The sequence below is a fragment of the Pongo pygmaeus genome, chromosome 3, assembly GCF_028885625.2.
Source record: "Pongo pygmaeus isolate AG05252 chromosome 3, NHGRI_mPonPyg2-v2.0_pri, whole genome shotgun sequence".
Classification (NCBI taxonomy): domain Eukaryota; kingdom Metazoa; phylum Chordata; class Mammalia; order Primates; family Hominidae; genus Pongo; species Pongo pygmaeus.
This window is the reverse complement of record NC_072376.2, coordinates 177,852,487-177,867,491: the sequence shown is the minus strand read 5'-3', so window position 1 is coordinate 177,867,491 and position 15,005 is coordinate 177,852,487. Positions and strand designations below refer to the sequence as shown.

At 42.7% G+C, this 15,005-nt stretch overlaps 1 pseudogene; it reads right to left on the bottom strand.

The window, feature by feature from the left end:
• Positions 1-2,288: 2,288 nt before the first annotated feature.
• Positions 2,289-15,005, bottom strand: part of LOC129034627 (cysteine and histidine-rich domain-containing protein 1-like) — a 28,857-nt pseudogene continuing 16,140 nt past the window's right edge.

Genomic DNA, 15,005 nt, shown 5'->3' with positions numbered 1-15,005 from the left:
GATAATTAATGCATTGGACAGTTTGGTTGTTTGTCCAAATTTTGATATTTCCCACTAACAGCAAGTAAGGAGGCTTAACATAACTCTGTATAGGAATAGTCAGGTTGGAGGTTAACAAAGCAGAATGTTTGAATCTACGTTGATACTGAGGGAGAGGAGCGGCACTGGCAACGTCCGATGTTCTCCGCCATAAAGAAGCAATCCGAGGTGCCTGGGAATGCTGAAGAGGTAGAGGGGCATACCTGGGTAGAGAAGAATTATCATAATGCCAATTGGAGTCCCATAGACGGGGATCGGCATCAAAAAGAGGAAAAGGGTTCAAAGGGGATTTATCATAGGGTTCAGAATCACGGATGCGAGGGGCGGTAGTGGGGACAACAGACAGAAAACTTTCTCCTTCCCATACTTGCAGTCCGGACATGGCAACAGCCAATTTCCAAAGTTCTAGGTGTTCTGGGCTCAGAATGGGGAATATCATATGAGGCCTTGGGTGGGTAAATAATGTCCTTATCTTCCCATTTTAAGGGAAAGAACAAGCTGAACTTTCTATGCAAAGTAGGATGATGATCCTCGTCCTCCCAATAAGAAATAAAATAAGTAGCCTCCAGGCATTCCCTTCTGCCAGAGGAGCAACTGTTTTTTAAATAGCCCTTTAGTGCCCAGTCTATTACTAAACCATATGAGTCATTTTTTAATACTACTGCATGTGAGTTAACAGTCTTCCCAAATTAAAGTTTTAGATGGGCCCTCAAAATTTTTAGGACATGGTTTTCCTACAGGTTTATACTGAAAGTATGGGGTATCTCCTATTACTCCCCTTTTCATTTGTCTTAAGGGAGAAAGGGAGAGGCCAGAGACCAAGTGTCCCCATTCTCCTGTGGCTAATCTCTCTGGAAGATAAGCAGCCCAGACTTGTATCTAGATGGATACAACCAGGTGCATGTCCAAGGCACAGCAGAGGGTATTTATAACCCATAGTAATGTTAAATGCAGTGCCGCCTTCTCCTGGTTGAGTGGGGCAACAGTCATCTGTAGCTCCAGGCATCCACACACTATCATTAGTACAGATTTCCGCAGGAGCATCCATCCAGATGAGAGGTTGAATAAGTGGAGGAAAAGGCACATAAGCACAATAAGAATAATTTTGTGTAGCCGGTAAATCAGTTTGAGGGGAAACTGGCAAGACAGTATAAGGAGGAGAATTATTAAATAAAACCTATTGTAAGCGAGATCCGGTGCTGAAGGAGGAAGAGAAGAACAGGGGGATGTTATTTTCAGGCTAATATAAATGGTGAGATTTTTAGGTTCATAAGGAGAAAAAGAAAGGTAATTAGGAGAAGTGGGATTAGTTAGAGGGGTCTCCATTGCCATTAGGGAGGATTGAACCAGACCCATTTTTATTTGGCATGCCAGTTTCTGAGGATCTCACCACGTATGAGGGCGGTCTCTGATGTGGACCTATTTTCTCTGTGGTTTTTATTGTCAGTATTCACACGAAGTTTCAGTCTTCTAGTGGGCACCAGGCAGGGGATTGATGATCTCCTGGTGAAACACAAGCATACCCTCTTCCCCACATCATAATTGTTCCAGGTTCCCAGGTATTGGTTTGGGAGTTTTAAGAGTTATGTGAAATATTAATTTCAGCCCCCCATTGTGCCAGCAAATCTCTACCCCAAAGATTAATGGGGATTGGTGTTATATAAGGCTAAATTGTACCCTTTTGAGCATCAGGGCCAATGCAAGGCAAGATGAATGTGCTCTGGTGAACTTCATCAGCTTTTCCAATCCCTACTAGTCCCATGTTAGTGGGATGTTTAAGCCAGGGGGAGGGCCATACATTAGAGGAAGTAATAGAGACATCAGCCCCAGTATCTACTAGACCCTCATACTTTTTTCCTTGAATGTGTATGATGCAGGTGGGCCATTGTTAAAAATTACATTAATCCAATAAGTGGCTTTTTTTTCCACTGGAGCCCGTCCCCAGGGCCCCATGTCTTATCTCCTTTGTTTAAAATATATTAGGTAGTAAAAGCAATTGAGCAATTGACTTACTGGCCAGAATGGAAACAGGAATCTTGGCACCATAAGTTTAATCTCATCAGAGGAATCAGAATTAATGAGACCAGCATGAACTATGATACCTTTAGTGGAGGTGGATGCCCTACCTAACATCAGGCCCACCGAACCTTGAGGTAAAGGGCCAGTGACCCCCGTGGGGACAATTAAAGGCAAAGAATTAGGTAGTAAATTTAGAGGAATGGTGCTACAGAGATCGACCAACCCACCCCCTACTGTGGAGGTGGACAAGCAATGTACTGAGACACAAGAAGAGCCTGGGACCCATCTGGGTTGGCTGTAGGTAAATTTGTTTGTGCTGGAGGCTGCGTTGGGACCGCTTGAAGCAGAAATGCAACACTGGTCTGAGTCTGAGGTGTCCCATTTGATATTGGGGCCAGGGACTGGCCCCGCTTCCCGTTTCCCTGGTTCTGTGGCGGGGGGTTTCCATCTACATCAGACCTAGAGTGGCCAGTGTTTACCTTTATGCATGTATAATATAATATGTGAAAATATTCTGCTTTTTTTAGCTGAGTATTTTTTAGCACAAATGGTAGATTATCACATTTTTTGTATTTGATTTTTGCGTTTGATACATCTTGGCGATCGTTCTAAGACATAAAGCCCATAAATAATTATGAGGGCTTGTTCTTTCAAATGCCATAGTAAAATGTTTTTCCCTGTGCTGTAGTTGCTTGCTTTTATTTTAATATGAAAATATTATTAAATATCACATTGAAGTCAAAAATATTCTAAAAGTTGTTAACATATACCACTAGATGGTGCTGTCATCACAAAGAAATAAAACGTGCATTGTTTTAAAAACAATTTGGCCATCTAAGGAAAAAAATCCAACTACTACAGAACTGTATAAAACAAAATAACAGCTGGGCTTCTAAGTTCCGTGTCCCAAAAATAGTCACTAATAATTGAGATTTTTTTCTCTTCCCACTTATTTTATCTATACTGTTTGTGCGCGTGTGTGTGTTTATGCGCTTTTATAAAAAGTATCTAATACTGTACATTGCTATTCTGAAACTTGTTTTTCTAGAAATCTAATATATGATGGAGTTCTTTCCATGTCAGTACGTATACATTGATTTAATTCTCCAATGAAATTTGGTGAATAAATTATTTTAAATTATCTGAATGTTATAAAATGTGCTATAATTTCTTTCATCTCTAACATTAGGTATTTAGGTTGTATATGTGTTTTTGCTTGTACAAACAATGATGCAGAAACCATCCTTGTACATTTATTATGGTGCACTGGCTATAGACATCTCTGTTGGACATGATTTTCTTTCAGAACTTTAAAGGCATGATCTTCTATTGATTAAAGCTGCAGCATTGCTGTGGAGTAAATATGCCATTTGGATTTCTGATTCCATTCAAATTCTTTGAATTTGATATGTTCACTTTCTATTTACACTCCTCCTCTCCTTCTCCACTTTAATAATTGTTTATTCACTCCTATAGCTCTTAACACTCCTGAGGAAAGTCCCCATTGCCGTTCCTTTTTCCCAAACACTGTTTGGACCTCCAGTGAGCCCTTTTCATCTGAAAACTTAGGTCCTTCCAGTTTGGAAAATGTCCTTGTATTAGTTCTTTGATAGCTTCTTCCCTTCTATATTCGATTTCCTCTTTCAAGAACTCCTATCATCCAGATGATCTACCTCCTAGATAGAGTCTCTGTTTTCAAAAAATATTTTTTCCTTTTTATTTTTTCTTTGTCTTTTCATTCTACTCCTGCATTTTATCCTCAACTTTATTTGTCAACCCTTCAAATGTCTTCTTATTTCTTCTTAAGTCATGTCCTTAATTTATTAAAGCATTCCCACTTTTCAGCAGAGTCACCAGCTCTCCTGGTTTGCCTGAGACTAAGGGTTTTCCTGGGATATGGGACTCTCAGCTGAAACTGAGACAGTTGTCGGCAAACGGGGATGGTTGGCCATTCTACCCCTGGATATTCTTTGTTGGTAGCAACTTTTTCTTTTTTCTTGCTTGAAATATTGTTTTATCCTCAAGCTTGTTAACTGTAGGTTTTTTTAACAGTCTTTGTTTTTTCACAGTATCATGCAATACATTGACTCTGCTTTCTTTGAGTTCTTTTGGTTTACTTAGTCTCTCCTTTCGTGCTGGAGACTGTTTATAAATATCTTGTGATTTGTAACTGGCTAATCATATTTAAGAGTGCTGACTGGAGGCACTTCAAGAGTAGCAGGGCTCATTAGCTGCTGGGTTTTACTGTAGGGGGATTTGAGAGGAACTAGGCATAAGATTGTGAGATTACCAAATGTTAACCTAGAGCTCTTTTTTCTTGGACTCATCAATTTCCAGTTTCCCCATACAGAAAACCTCCATCCAATTTCTTGCTGGGCAGGCATCATTTTCGGGGGTGGTGGTTGGAGTAAGTGGAAATAAGGGACTGGAGTGGCCTTTTTCTCAATATGGCACCTCATTCCATCCATTGTACTTGATGTCTCTGGGACTACGAGAGGTAATAATAAATTGTTGCCTTAAACATCTAAGTTTGGGTTGATTTGTTACACAGTATTAGATGCATGCAACAAAAATTGTTATTGAAACTGGGATGCTGCTGTAATAAAGACTTAAAACTTGTGGCATTGGCTTTGGGACTAGGCAGCAGGCAAGGGGCAAAAGGGCCTTGAGGAGACTGTTAGTGACAACCTGAGGGACAGTGAGGAATTACCAGTGGAAGCTGGAGAAAAGCAGATCCTTGTTATACAATGTTAGAAAGTTTGGTAACAAAGTTGCCAGAAGACATGTGGAAAGTAGAAATGAACTAATGGGTTTGGCTAAGGAGGGGTCCACATAGAATACTGAAAGTGCCACCTTCTTTCTTTTAGCCTCATAGGCTAAAGTAATGGCTAGAGAGAGATGAACTTTTAAAAAGGTGTGGGGAGGGAGAGGGTACTGTTACTGTTAAGTTTTGAACCGTTTCCAGAGAGTAAAATTTTCTGAAGAAAAGGCAGGCCAGGCACAGTGGCTCATGCCCATAAGCCCAACACTTCAGGAGGCTGAGGTGGGCGGATCACCTGAAGTCAGGAGTTTGAGACCAGCCTAGCTAACATGGTGAAACCCCGTCTCGACTAAAATACAAAAATTATCCAGGCATGGTGGTGGGTGCCTGTAATCCCACCTACTCATAAAACCGAGGCAGGAGAATTGCTTGATCCTGGGAGGTGGAGTTTGCAGTGAGCCAAGATTGCACCACTGCACACCAGCCTGGGCAACAGAGCAAGACTCCGTCTCAAAAAAGAAAAGAAAAGAAGAAAAAAAAAAAAAAAAAGAAAGGGCTTCTGGGCAAAGATCAAATCTAGAGTAACCAGTAACACTGATGTGATTGATGTCAGGGTGAAAATAGAGTTAAGCGTGCATCTGTAACCACCTACTGAGTTTTCAGAAAGACTCAAGGGGGCGCCTTGTAGATCCTCTCAGGTGAACAAAGTCCTAAGTGCATTTCACCCACAGAACTGTGACTCTTGGGCCATGGTAGTGAAGAAGGCCTGTCTTAAAGAGACTGTGTGTGTGGCTTTTGTGTAAAGGAGTGAACCCCAGTAAGATTAGTAGGGAACTTGTTAAGTTTTTAAGAGGGTTGTACCATTAGAAGTACAATGTGCTTGGATTGAAAGGACAGAACTAGTTCAGAAAGAAAAAGCAATTTGGGAAAGCTGTGAAGTTGTAAAACATTAATCATTTCTTAAAAAGAAAGATTGATTCAAAACGAAGAGCTGAAAGTCCAGAGTGTAGAACCAAGAGCCACAGGAATCACTCTCTTATGAAGAAACTAGTGTCATATGCCTTTCAGGACTTAAGAATTGCTATAAATCAGGGATGGCTGTGTGTCTTCTGACCAGTCTCTTTGCCCCCCCATCCTGTTGTTTTTGAGGAAAATTGTTGTGTTTATTATATTTCTGCACTATCATTGCATGTAGTGTGTAGGCACTTAGTTCACAGTTCTTCAGACTGAGAAGAGCCATATTGAAGAGTTATACCCAATGAACTGCACCTGCAGCTGTACCTGGGTCTGATTTAAATGAGTAGATCCTAGACTTTGAGCTGATGCCATAGTGATATATCATCATAGGGGTCTTGGGAATGGTGACAAGCCCATTTTGCTAACGGGGAAAATGTAAATTGTGGTGACCAGAAGGTGAAGCTTGGTGACTAGTATCCAAAGATGTCCACCATCAATTGCTTTCCTCCCTGTGTGCATATGCTGTATCATGTATCAAGAAGTAGGGTCAAATTACCCTCTTCTTGAATCTGGGCTAGACTTAGTGACCTGCTAGACCAATAGAATGTGGAGAGAAGAGATGTTATGGAACATCGGAAGCTAGGCCATACGATGTCTTACAGCTTTTGCCTGAGTTTCTTAGGACACATTCTTGGAATGCTTCCATGCAGAACCTAGCGGTCATCCTATGAAAATCCCAAGCCACATGGGGGGAGGCCTTGTGTGGGTGTTCCAGTTTATATTCCTAGCTAATGCTAGCATCAACTGCCAACCATGTGAGTCAGCCATCTTGGACATCCATCCCAGATGAACCTTTGGATGATTCTGGCTCCAGCCATCATTGGACTGCAATCACATGAAAAACTCTAAATAAGAACTACCCAGCTGAGCTCAGTCAAGTCACAAAACCATTAGAGATAATAAATATTTTTAAGCCACTATGTTTTGTGGTTGTTTGTTGTGCAGTAATAGAAAACTGGAACACTCATGGAAATCTTACTAGTTTTAGCATGTCTGTTTATTTTTGTGCCAGCACTAAACCGTTCACCACTGTAGTATTTTAATACATTTTAGGGCTGGTTTTCTATTATTATTGAGCTAGTATACCACATAGGTTTGATGTACAGGCTCTGGAGTCAGATTATGGAGATTTAGATTTTATCTCAACCACTTGTAAATGTATCCTTGTATGTTAACTATTCTGTGTCTCAGTTTTCTCATTTATAGAGTAAGTATGATAGAAATACCTACTTCACATTGTAGCTTAGAGGAATTAATGAAATAATGTAGATAAATGTAAATTAATAGAGTGTCTAGCAATTTATCAGGGCTCAATAAATGTTAGCTATGATTATTACTCTTTCAGATTTTTCTTAGATCTTAAAGACATCTAATCTTATTGAGATTGTTATTTTATTAAAACATTCCCTTTAAGAAGTTAATTCATATTTTTCTATCTCATTACTTGGTAAAATGCCTTTAGAGTGCTTTAATGATTGAAATTATTTAGACTGAATATATGAAACGAAATGTTAGTTTAGATCTACAATTTTGTAGTTTTGTTTTGAGACAGAGTTTTTCTCGTGATCTTGGCTCACTGCAGCCTTGACCTCCTGGGCTCAAGCCATCCTCCCACCTCACTCTCCTGAGTAGCTGGGACTACAGGGGCATGCCACCATGTCTGGCTAAATGTTTTCGTATTTTTTATAGAGACAGAGTTTTGGCATGTTGCCCTGGATATATATACAATCCTTTATAGGAAATTTGTAGGTCTAGATGTGCTTTATATTCAGATATTTCTGTTTTAGACAGTTTAAATAATATATAACCCTACATTATGTAAAACTCTCAAAGAAGGATTAAGAGAGCACCTGGTTATCAAACACAGTAACAGTTCTACAGTTAACCCTATGATTCCTTAAGAGGAAAAAATAGTAATTTAAAGCAGCCTCACATCAATACAGGTCAAGTTTTATTACCAAGTGAATTCAGATTAAGTCATCTTTGAATGCAAAATAAGTTATGGAAAAACATTCATATTTTAACACTTTTTTTTTCTGTTGAATTAGTTCTTTTTTTTTTTTATTAAGTATTTATTGATCATTCTTGGGTGTTTCTTGGAGAGGGGGATATGGCAGGGTCATAGGATAATAGTGGAGAGAAAGTCAGCAGATAAACACACGAACAAAGGTCTCTGGTTTTCCTAGGCAGAGGTCCCTGCACCCTTCCGCAGTGTTTGTGTCCCTGGGTACTTGAGATTAGGGAGTGGTGATGACTCTTAAAGAGCATGCTGCCTTCAAGCATCTGTTTAACAAAGCACATCTTGCACTGCCCTTAATCCATTTAACCCTGAGTTGACACAGCACATGTTTCAGAGAGCACGGGCTGGGGGCAAGGCCATAGATCAACAGCATCCCAAGGCAGAAGAATTTCTCCTCCCAGACAGGGCAGCCGGGCAGAGGCGCTCCTCACTTCCCAGATGGGGTGGCTGGGCAGAGGCGCTCCTCACTTCCCAGATGGGGCGGCTGGGCAGAGGCGCTCCTCACCTCCCAGACGGGGCAGCCGGGCAGAGGCGCTCCTCACTTCCCAGACGGGGCGGCTGGGCAGAGGTGCTCCTCACCTCCCAGACGATGGGCGGCCGGGCAGAAGCCCTCCTTACCTCCCACCTCCCAGACGATGGGCGGCCGGGCAGAGGCCCTCCTCACTTACCAGATGGGGCGGCCAGGTAGACGCGCTCCTCACTTCCTAGACGGGGCGGCCAGGCAGAGGCGCTCCTCACTTCCTCCCAGACAGGGTGGCGGCCGGGCAGAGGCGCTCCTCACTTCCCAGACGGGGCGGCCGGGCAGAGGCGCTCCTCACTTCCCAGACGGGGCGGCCGGGCAGAGGCGCTCCTCACTTTCTCCCAGACGGGGTGGCGGCCGGGCAGAGGCACTCCTCACCTCCCAGACGGGGGCAGCTGGGCAGAGGCGCTCCTCACCTCCCAGACAGGGCAGCCGGGCAGAGGCGCTCCTCACTTTCCAGACGGGGCAGCCGGGCAGAGGCGCTCCTCACTTCCCAGACAGGGCAGCCGGGCAGAGGCGCTCCTCACTTCCCAGACCGGGCGGCCAGGTAGAGGTGCTCCTCACTTCTCCCAGATGGGGTGGCGGCCGGGCAGAGGCACTCCTCACCTCCCAGACAGGGCGGCCAGGCAGAGGTGCTCCTCACCTCCCAGAGGGGGCAGCCAGGCAGATGCGCTCCTCACTTCCTCCTAGATGGGGTGGCGGCCGGACAGAGGCGCTCCTCACCTCCCAGATGGGGCGGCCGGGCAGAGGCGCTGCTCAATTCCCAGACAGGGCGGCCAGGTAGAGGTGCTCCTCACTTCCTCCCAGATGGGGTGGCAGCCAGGCAGAGGCGCTCCTCACCTCCCAGATGGGGCAGCCGGGCAGAGGCGCTCCTCACTTCCTCCCAGACGGGGTGGCGGCCAGGCAGAGGCGCTCCTCACCTCCCAGATGGGGCGGCCGGGCGGAGGAGCTCCTCACTTCCCAGACAGGGCAGACGGGCAGAGGCGCTCCTCACATCCCAGAGGATGGGCGGCCGGGCAGAGGCCTCCTCACTTCCTATATGGGATGGTGGCCGGGTAGAGGCGCTCCTCACTTCCCAGACGATGGGCGGCCAGGCAGAGACACTCCTCACTTCCTAGACGGGGTGGCAGCCGGGCAGAGGCTGTAATCTTAGCACTTTGGGAGGCCAAGGCAGGCGGCTGGGAGGTGGAGGTGTAGCGAGCGGAGATCACGCCACTGCACTCCAGCCTGGACAACATTGAGCATTGAGTGAGCGAGACTCCGTCTGCAATCCCAGCACCTCGGGAGGCCGAGGCGGGCAGATCACTGGAGGCCAGGAGCTGGAGACCAGCCCGGTCAACACGGCGAAACCCCGTCTCCACCAAAAATACAAAAACCAGTCAGGCGTGGTGGCGCGCGCCTGCAATCCCAGGCACTCGGCAGGCTGCGGCAGGAGAATCACAGGAGCCTGAGGCAGGGAGGTTACAGCGAGCTGAGATCAAGGCAGTACAGTCCAGCTTCGGCAACAGGGAGACCGAAGAAAGAAGGGAGAGGGAGACCAAAGAAAGAAGGGAGAGGGAGAGGGAGAGCTTTAACACTTTTTAAATTGTGGAATTGCAGAAAAGAGATTGCGGATGGGCATACTTTCTTTCTGTGTGAGTTCTGGGGATACAGACTAGGAGGTTAATGGTGCGTTCATAGCAGCTGAAGTGCAGAAGCAAATGGACTTGCCCAAGAAGGTAGGCAAGGTAACTGGGAAACATCAACATGAGTTTCTTGCTGGGTTTCTAAGAACATTCATTCTTAGAAACCACATGCTTGCCCTTTTTTCTCAATTTTTTTTATTCCTTGTGAGGTTATTTTTTTTCTATAAGAGCAAACTAATAGCTAGAACAAATTCCTGAAGTTCTCTCTTGCAAAACAATATAAATACTGCCCAACTTAGAATCAGAGGTAGTAGGATATAAATCAAATCACTTGAACCTAATATTCATCCCTGAAAGGTCTGAGAGAAACAAAAGAACATAACATGATAAAACTGGGGAAAAATCTGATTAAAAATACTGTCTATCAGGGAAACCCACCCCCAATATTTCAATGTAGGTTCTTTCTATTTTTCATAAGTGTTGGCTGGCTGAGAAATAGAGACAGTATAAAAAGGAATTTTTTAAAAATTATACTTTAAATTTTAGGGTACATGTGCACAATGTGCAGGTTAGTTGCATATGTATACATGTGCCATGTTGGTGTGCTACACCCAGTAACTCATCATTTAACATTAGGTATATCTCCAAATGCTATCCCTCCCCCACTCCCCCACCCCACAACAGGCCCTGGTGTGTGATGTTCCCCTTCCTGTGTCCATGTGTTCTCATTGTTTAATTCCCACCTATGAGTGAGAACATGCGGTGTTTGGTTTTTTGTCCTTGCAATAGTTTGCTGAGAATGATGGTTTCCAGCTTCATCCATGTCCCTACAAATGACATGAACTCATCATTTTATATGGCTGCATAGTATTCCATGGTGTATATGTGCCACATTTTCTTAATCCAGTCTATCATTGTTAAACATTTGGCTTGGTTCCAAGTCTTTGCTATTGTGAATACTGCCACAATAAACATATGTGTGCAAGTGTCTTTATAGCAGCATGATTTATAATCCTCTGGGTATATACCCAGTAATGGGATGGCTGGGTCAAATGGTATTTCTAGTTCTAGATCCCTGAGGAATCACCACACTGACTTCTACAATGATTGAACTAGTTTACAGTCCCACCAACAGTGTAAAAGTGTTCTTATTTCTCCACATCCTCTCCAGCACCTGTTGTTCCCTGACCTTTTAATGATTGCCATTCTAACTGGTGTGAGATGGTATCTCATTGTGGTTTTGATTTGCATTTCTCTGATGGCCAGTGATGATGAGGATTTTTTCATGTGTCTTTTGGCTGCATAAATGTCTTATAAAGAGGAATTTTACAGCTGGGCTGCCAGGGGTGACATCATGTATCGATAGGACCGTGATGCCCACCTGAGCCTCAAACCAGCAAGTTTTTTATTAAGGGTTTCAAAAGGGGAGGGGGTGTAAGAACAGGGAGTACACACAAAGATTGCATGCTTCAAAGGGTAAAAAGCAGAACTACTGATAAGGGTCCAACAAAGATCACAAGGCAAAGGGCAAAAGCAGAACTACTAAGTGTCTATGTTCAGCGGTGCATGTATTGTTTTGATAAACATCTTAAACCACAGAAAACAGGGTTCGAGAGCAGAGAATGGGTCTCACCACAAATTTACCAGGGCGGGATTCTTCTACACCCTAGTAAGCCTGAGGGTACTGCAGGAGATCAGGGCATATCTCAGTCCTTACCTCAACTGCATAGGACACACACTCCCAGAACGGCCATTTATAGACCTCCCCCCAAGAATGCATTCCTTTCCCAGAGTATTAATATTAATATTCCTTGCTAGGAGAAGAATTCAGTGACATCTTCCCTACTTGCATGTCCATTTATAGGCTGTCTGCAAGAAGAAAAATATGGCTCTTTTTGCCTGACCCTGCAGGCAGTCAGACCTTATGGTTGTCTTCCCTTGTTCCCTAAAAATCGCTGTTATTCTGTTCTTTTTCAAGGTGCACTGATTTCATATTGTTCAAACACAGATGTTTTACAATCAATTTGTACAGTTAACACAATTATCACAGTGGTCCTGAGGTGATGTACAGCCTCAGTTTACAAAGATAACAGGATTAAGAGATTAAAGTAAGACAGGTGTAAGAAATTATAAAAGTATTATTTGGGAACAGATGAATGTCCATATTAAAATGAAATCTTCACAATTTATGTTCCTCTGCCATGGCTCCAGCCAGTCCCTCCATTCAGGGTCCCTGACTTCCCGCAACAACTATCCAAAACCTCTTGGGAAAAGAAAACACACAGAAAAACTGGCAAAAATGCTAATTTGATAATTTTTAAGTAGAACTAAATGTTAACAAAATACAGTACCATGTAGTGTTGGGTAGGAGGAAATAGCATCCAGGAATATTCTTCCTCAAATACCCAGATTTAAAGACAGGGTCCTGGACTTATGAATACTCTTTGGGCATTATTAAAAGGACAGCTAGAGCCTTCTAGTCACATGTGACCCTGGGGCTCTAGGGAGAAGCTGGCAAGTATAACCTGTATTTCTGGATGTGAATGAGGGTAAGGGAGGATGAAGAGAAAATAAATGGTCAGAGATGTAGAAATGTGATCTATATGCTTTCAGTGAATCCACAGAACTAGGAAAAATGTTAAACTTATTTTGCAACAACAAGAGTAATTGTGATTCTTAAACTATTTATCTCAGAATTGATAGAAACTATAGATCCTCTCTTCTTTTTTTTTTCTTTTGAGGCAGAGTGCAGTGGCGTGATCTCAGCTCACTGCCACCTCCACTTCCTGGGTTCAAGTGATTCTCCTGCCTCAGCCTCCGGAGTAGCTGGGACTACAGGTGTGTGTCACCACACCCAGCTAATTTTTTGTATTTTTAGTATGAATGGGGTTTCACCGTGTTAGCCAGGATGGTCTCGATCTCCTGACCTTGTGATCCACCTGCCTCAGCCTCCCAAAGTGCTGGGATTACAGGCGTGAGCCACCGTGCCCCACCAATCCTCTCTTCTCTAAGATGCACTATGCATGTTCACCAAGTTTTGCACAGCATTTTAGATAATTTACATATTCATTAACTAATCCACAGACTCTGGGCTCCTGGCTTAAGTAAAATCTGATTCTTATCCAAGCTGGGATAAAAATATTTGCTCACTCAGCTCCAACTTTAGAATAGAAAAAGGCAAAAGATATAAAATAAATAAGAAAATGTTTATAGCATTTAGTGATGATGTTTATTGTGGTTTATTTTTAGAATATTAGGATATCCTGGCTATGTTCAGCTATTGGGAAGGAATTAAGAGGACCATTCTTTGGAATTATTTATTTTTATTAAGTAACAGAAGTAATATGATGTTATAGCTAATTTGAGAGGTTAGACAATTATTTAATAGAATTACTACGCATATTTTGGTACATTTCCTTTTAGTCTTTTTTTCCCCAAGTTAAAAGTAAAAATGTCAAAATATTTAAAAGAATATTGTGATGAATTTCAAATACTCATCACCTCGTGTGGCAATATTATTTTTCATAGACGGCTGGGGTTGGGTGTCGTGGCTCACGCCTGTAATCCTAGCACTTTGGGAGGCTGAGGTGGGCAGGTCACCCCAGGTCAGGATTTCGAGACCAGCCTGGCCAACATGGTGAAGCCCCGTCTCTACTAAAAATACAAAAATTAGCTGGGTGTGGTGGCTGTGCACCTGTGATTCCAGCTACTTGAGATGCTGAGGCAGGAGAATCCCTTGAATACGGGAGGTGGAGGTTGCAGTGAGCCGAGATCATGCTCCTGCACTCCAGCTTGGATGACAAAGGGAGACTCTGTATCACAACAAAACACAACAAAACAAACAAAGATGGCTGGAACAGTAACTTTTGCCTCACATGCTATTCTTACAATGCGACCTTGCCACGCCCCTATCAAAAGGTGGATCCCTCCACTTGACCTGGGTGGACTTTTGTGTGTGGAGTAAAACTGAAGTGGTGCTACATAACTTCAAAAAATAGCTTAAAAATAACACATACTTTCTGCTGGTTTATTTTGGGACACTTACTCTGGGATCCTTTAGTTACAATATAAGAAGTTTGTTTTCCCTGAGGTGACCAAGTGGAGAAACCATTTGGGGGTGAGGGGGAGAGAGAAGGCAGGAGAAGAGGAGGAGGGAAGGGACACACTTGAAGAGTTTCAGCTCTTGCAGCTCCCATTTGTTTGAGTGAAGGACCCGGTTCCAGTACTGTCTCTAGTACTGCAGGAGAGACCCTGAGAGAGACCTGCCTAACTGATTTGAGTCAACTTCCAAATTATTGAGAAAAATCAGGATTATTACTGTCTTAAGACCCTGTTTCTGGATAGTTTGTTAAAAAGCAATAGAAAACTGGAATACCTAAATTGAACAACTACTAACAGATTTCCTTAACTGTTCATCTAATTTTTTTCTTTGCAGGAGAATTTTAAAACAAATCTCAGGTAACATGATATTTCGCTTCTAGTTCATTTTATATTTCTAAAAATTAAGAACTTTTTTTTGTAACATAGAATGTAAAATACATTTACATAATGTAGTAGCCAGTTCATATTCAAAATTCATTTATTGCTCTCCAAATACATTATTTACATTTATTTTGTTTAAATTAGATTTCAAACAGGGTCTACGCATTATATATAATTATTTTGTCTCTTACATCTTTTTTTGTATTGAATAACTTCAATTTTTTAAGATGCCACTGTTTTGTAGATAAGAATATATTTATATTTCTTAAATGCTTTGAACTATAGTATCCAAAAATTTATGCCAAGCACTTTAGCAACATTTTTATAGTGCTATAGCTCCATAACTCTATCTGTTAATAAATACAGTATATATCATTGGGTTGCTACATGCTGGTTTGCTCTCTCATTCCCCTAGTGTTGAATATTTTAAGAACCAATTACCTGTTCCCATTCCTCTGCTATTTTATTCACTACCATCAAATTCATAAATGAGTCTTTTTACTTGACTCCAAATTATTTCCT